General features: G+C 46.5%; 1 protein-coding gene across 11 annotated transcripts in view; it reads left to right on the top strand.

Moving 5' to 3' along the window:
• Window positions 1-1180: 1180 nt before the first annotated feature.
• Window positions 1181-6000, top strand: part of INPP4A (inositol polyphosphate-4-phosphatase type I A) — a 121481-nt gene continuing 116661 nt past the window's right edge. For all 11 annotated transcript variants that reach the window (XM_080683072.1, XM_080683080.1, XM_080683076.1 and 8 more), the window contains exon 1: window positions 1181-1318. The gene's annotated coding sequence lies outside the window, so the exon portion shown is untranslated. The remainder of the gene's footprint in view (window positions 1319-6000) is intronic.

Below are 6000 nucleotides of genomic sequence, written 5' to 3'. Positions count from 1 at the left end.
ATTCCACAAGTTTGTTTGATTTTCTGACTTTAATTTTATACTAGAGCTGAAGTTCTGACATTTCTTTCCATTTATTTGAAAAAGTAATAAAACGTGTTTTGTTAATAAACTACTCCCCAGAGGAGAAATAAAGTAAAAAGTCAGAAAATAAATTACACTTTTAAAGTAGTTTTATATTTGTTTATTTTTATTCCAGACTATTATCTGAATTTAGTTTTTGGTGACATGAGGCGTCTCCGGCATCATTCTAAATGAGATCAGAGAATTGTTTAAATTTTATTTTTAATAGGTTAATATATTTTCATTTAAAGGCAAATTATAAATGCTAGCTTTCATACCTGAGGGATGTGAATGCTGAGAAGTGTTCTGATTTATTGAATTAAAATAGTTCTTTTAATAATTTTTAAGAAATATTTTTTTCTGATAGAATTTGAAGACTTCAAGATAAAATATTTATATCCAGTTCCATATTTATTCCTTCTCAAGCAGAAATATTAAGGTTTAAGTTATATTAAAATAAAAAATTTCTTCCACAATTCTATTTTATTTTCCTGTAAAAAATAGAGCTTTGGGGGAGAAGTCTACAAATGCCTATTTATGTAATGTACTAGCAAAGGTCTGGAAGGATTTTAGAAGTTTCTCTTCTTTCTGTTTATCTGCATTTGGCAGTAAGATGTTAATTTTGCGTGTTTCTGGGTTAAATGTTGCGTTTCCTAACTTCTCCCAGGGGTTGAGGGCACCTGCATCACGGACGGCGCGCTCATCCTGCAGGCAAACAGCCCAGTAAACACGCCTGTAGAGCAACAAGCCAGTGTTACCAGGATGGTTTGTCCAGAAGACAGGGCTTGAATGGATACTGGAGCGTGTCCTGGGTGCGGCTCTCCTAGGGAACCGTCCACCTTGGGGACGTGTCAGGGGCTCACACCTGAGCGAAACGCCCTGATCCCGGCAGGTGCGCAGGTCCCAGAACCCCCGCAGGTAACACAGCCCCAGCGACCGCGGGTCTCGCGGGAGCCCAGGAGCAGGATTCCGAGCCGGTCTCGGGGCGGGACCGGCGGGGCGCATGCGCGGCCAGGGGCGGGCCGGGGCGGGGCTGCGTGGCCCCGGCTTTCAGAGCAGCAGCAGCCGTGCTGGTTGCGGGCTGTGGTGCGGGCGGCGGGTTGGCGGCCGGAGCCGGAGGACCAGCGCCTGGAGCCGGGCCGGAGCCCACGACTTGGCGACTCAGCGGCGGCGCTGCAGCTGCGGGGCCCGGGCGCGCGACCCGGCGGGCCGACGGCGGGGCAGCCGGGCGCGGGCGCCGCGGGCCGGGACGGGCCAGGTAGGTGGCCGGGGGCGCTGCGACGCAGCGGAGTCGGGACCCGGATGCCCGTCGCGGGGGGCAGCGCATCCCTGACACCCGTGCGCCTGACGCGGTGGGCGCCGCGGTTGTCATGGAAATTTGCAGCGCAGCGGTGTAGTCGCGGTCGCGTCTTCCGAGACCTGGCCGGCCCCGCGCACGCGGGCGAATGCAGACCCGGCATCCGGGCCGAGGACAGCGGGACTGGGACCGGCGCCCCGGGCCGGTCGGCGCCTCCCCGGTGCGTCTCCAGGGCGTTTCTGGTGAAGCCAGACATTGAAGGCCTCGCCATGTTTAGGATGTAAACATATTGGGTATAAATATACGTGGGAAATCTACCCATCTTCGCAACTCAGCCCTTCGCTGCTGGCCCCTAACCCCCGACAGCATTTCTGGCATCTTTGCTCTTTATATTTTCTTTCTTTCTGGCTTTGCCTGTCAGTAAATCGAGACCTGAGACATTTGCAGGGAGCTGTGACCATCTCCCGAAAAGCAATAAATGTGTAGGCCAAGACTGAAACACTGTGTCAAAGGTAAATTATGTCTTTGTGGCCCAGCTTTCCCTTCCCCTTGTGGCCTGCCCTCTGACATTACATAATGGTGCGTTCCTCCTGCCTGAGTTCGTCTATAATGACAGATCATTCCTTTGGGTAGGAAATAAGTATGGGCAGTGGTAAAGCCTATCTTATAGGTTTTTGCTTTGCTTCTGAATGTTTTGTGTTGGGGGGCTGCTTAAGAGGCGTGTTTCATTTGTCACCTGTCCCTTAGGGCACCTAAACCCAGGCGAGGGGGTGGGGTGGCAGTTTGAATGTTGCAGTGAAATTGTGCCTGCTTCGTCTGGGTTCACAGTGGATGGTGTGGACTGTGGGCAAGCCGTGGAGTGGGGACAGCAGTCCCGCTGGGTGTGATCCTGGATCTGCCACTTGCTAATTCTTGTTCTGAAGTGTTTTGGAATCTACATGCCCTTGGCATTGGTAAAGAAATAAGCCTAATTTTTCTATGGATGAGAGGAATTTTCTTTAAGAGGAATTTTGTCTTTAGATCAAGGCTAGGGCCTGTCTTTTGGGGAGTTCTTTGCAGAAATGTTTACTCCTAGAAGATTCAATCTATTGGTTTCTTTGAAGAAAGATGAATGATGGTGCCCACATGGGAACGTGTGGTTGTTCTGTTGAAGGGTTGGTGTCAGAAGACCACGTCGGGTCCCTGGGGTGGCCTAGCCTGTGAACGGAGCCCCACCAGACCTCCTGCTGCGCCCAGTAAACACGCCTGTAGAGCAACAAGCCAGTGTTACCAGGATGGTTTGTCCAGAAGACAGGGCTTGAATGGATACTGGACAGATTCAAAGACAAAGGAGGGCGGGATTTCTACTGAACTCAGTGACAGAATTAATTATACTAATTCTAGTAACTACTTATCTATTTTTTTATTTGGCTTATGCCATCTCAGAGTGTTTATCTAATCAGGTACAAGTCCTGTTTCCCAAGTAGATTCGAAGTCAAAGGGGGACATAGTTTATCACATTGTTTTGAAAACTGGATATTTTGTCATAAGGCTGTTAAACTGAATGTTAGGATTTTTTAAAAAAAATCACCTTAAGGAAAGGGTGAAATAAAGTAATGTACATGAGAGTGTGTTGTAAACTGTGAAGAACCAGCGAGGCAGGATGTATGATACAGAGAGAACTGTTGGCCCTGAAAGTCCCTTTAGCCAGCTGCCTATCTGGGAGCATTTTCCCCAGCCAGCAGACCTGTAAATGCACCAGAAGCACGGAATGGAAAAGTGTGTGAGAACAACTGACCCCTGACCCTCATCCCATGGCTGAACATCTCAAGAATCCAACCAGACAGAGCAGAGAAGGAGACTCTGGATCAAGACTATTATTCTGGTTTCTTACAGAAACCTCCTTTTCAGATTATGTACATAGCTATTCCCAGGAAATTCCTCATAGCATCATCAGCTACTCATGGTGTTAGGATGCTCGGCTGTCACCGAGAGAAAATGAGCACAAATTTGCAGTGAAGAAGGCTTGATTATGTCGTTGCTTCTTTGTGGAACTTGAGTGATGAACTGGTTTTGAGAGATCATTTAAAACAGCTTTTCTCCAGTGTCCTGGAGCAGAAGGTCTGTGAGGAGAGCATATTCTGGGGAGGCCAGAATGAACCCCAAGACAGCCCACCTTATTTTGTCTCTGTGCTTTTAATGAAAATGCCATCGTGGACTTAACCCTCAGGAATTTACTTATATTTCACACATAAGCACACCTTGCTCTCCTTTTTTTTTTTGAGCAGCTATCTTAGCATGTTCCATATGTTGTCATTAGTCCCTGTCACTGGTCATACTAACTTTAATCCCTTGATTAAGGCACCCGGTTCCCTCACAGGAAAGTTACCATTTTCATCTCTCTAGTTAATATGTACCTCATAGTAAGACAACTTGAGACTGTGTGTTACTCTTCACACTTTCTCCACTACTCTTAGAATCCATTGATGAGTCTTACCTGAATCAGGTATGATGGTAATTGACAGATGTGATTTCCCAATTCCATAGTTTTTTTCTACATCTATAAGTCTATTACTCTCATTGTTCATTGTGTTGCTTAAATTGTCCCAGACTTGGCCTGCAGGGGCCCCATCATGCTGACTCATTTGTCCTTTTTACGCGTCCTCTTCATTCTTTGAGAATTGCTTTACCTGCTGGCACAAAATCTTCAAGATTCAACCTGCACGTTCCAGCCCTGGAATCAGCCATTTCTCCAGAGTCTTAGTTCTTTTAGTGGAGAATGGTATTTAGAAACCAAGATCTGGGTGTGAGGTGTGTGCATTGCTACTGGGGGTGTCAATGCTTCTAGGCCTTTCCAGTGGACAAATGCATTACACAAAATTTTCTCGGATTTGTTTTTTAAACTTAATGCTGTGTCTGGAGATCTGTATGTACTGACATGAAAAGTGTGCCTCTTTCTCTGTTTTGTATTCCAGAGTATGGATGTACCATAACTTAACTATTCTTTCTTGAAGGACATTTAGGTTGTTTCCAATTTTCTGCTCTAAAAATAGTGGGGAATCTGTGAACTGTATCATTGTTACTCACAGATATTTCAGTCTTCTACATCCCTAGAGGTAGAATTTCTGGGCCAAAGAGTAATTTTAAATTGATAATTTTACCAAATTGCCCCCCACTTTTAAGAGGCTTTCTCAGTTTGTACTTCTTCCATTGGTATGTGAAATTGCCTTTTTCCTTTTAACTCATCCATCACTGAAGAGTATAAATCTTGTTAATTTTTGCAAATCAAATGGATAAAGAAGACATTGTTTTGGTTACATTTCCCAACTTACCAAAAATATTGAAAACCTTTTCTTGCTAGTTTACATTTTAGTTTCTGTAAATTAACTATGCATAGTTTGCCCATTTTGTCTTACTAGGTTGTTTTCTTCATCTTTCATTGTGCAAGTTACTGTAACTTCATACTTTCTTGTCGACAGCCTTAGATGTCTCCTTTAAGTGTGATGCATTTTAATCCTAAAGGAGAAGGGAACTAACGTGATCTGAGCACCACCTGCATACCAGTCCCGCCATCTTCGTGTGCCTCCTTTGAGGAGATCGTGTGGGAGGGGAGTTGGGGTATTGAAGGAGGAAGCCCAGGTGAGGAGTGGTTAAGGCACCCACCTGAGGGCCGTTGCAGGGGGTTGAACTGGCATTCAAACCCAGGTCTGTCTGGATTGAGTGCCATTTACATTAAATCACATAGCTGCCTTCACAGGATTTTAAAGTAAATGCTTAACTTCATATATGAGTGTAGGGGTGAAAATTAATCACTTGGGGCTCCAAATATCAATAATTTCTATTTTCGATATTTTGAATTATAAGTAAGATGAATTCCCTGTGAGCCTCCAACTAGCTGTGTGACTTTGAGCAAGTAGCTTAATCTTTCTGCACCTTGGTTTTCTCATCTGCAAAGCTGGCTGATGGTAGTAGCAACTCCAGAGGCTTATCAGAGGGTAAATGAGTTAATACATGTCAAGGACTTGGAGTGACACTGGTGCCTGCTGAGCACTGATGGACGTCCACTGCTGCGATGAGTTTACATGTAGAGCAGGTGCAGGCAGCATGGAGCTTGGATTTAGGGCAGCCTTCCCTCTATGGGTTTAATTTCTTAACCATCCCTTTTGCCATAAGCTGGCTGGGAAGTGGGAAACCAGAGCTGGGGTGCTGCGTCTGGTCTCCGCACACACCTCCTCATGTCCTGTCCCATGACAGGCCCTTGGTGTTTGCCCAGGGTGCCTAACCTGGGTCAAGTGAGACACTGCAGGCCTTTCATTGTGGAGTCTGTTCAGTGAGGGTCACCTGGGGAAGGCTTCAGAAGCAGGAAGCATCCCATGGAAGAGGGTCATGCTATGGTGATAAAGATGGGGTGTCCATTTCTGGAATAGGGCCAGGAAGAAAGAGGGGTGTCCTCTGGTATCCAGGAGGAGGGGGTACCACTGGAGGAGGAAAGTGTTCTCCTCCTCCATTCCTGGCATCCTCTCTGAGCCCCTCCCAGAGACACCACACAATTCTCCTCACCTGGAGTTCCTGCCGCTGCCTGTTGTACTTACTGGGTGGATTCGGAGGCCTCTGGAGCCCCTGCCTCTCTTCCTGCTCCCAGCCCCTGCACCCACACCTCCACC

This window comes from Plecotus auritus, assembly GCF_963455305.1.
Source record: "Plecotus auritus genome assembly, chromosome: 8".
Classification (NCBI taxonomy): domain Eukaryota; kingdom Metazoa; phylum Chordata; class Mammalia; order Chiroptera; family Vespertilionidae; genus Plecotus; species Plecotus auritus.
Note: the sequence above shows the minus strand (reverse complement) of the source record. Positions and strands in the feature narration are given on the sequence as shown.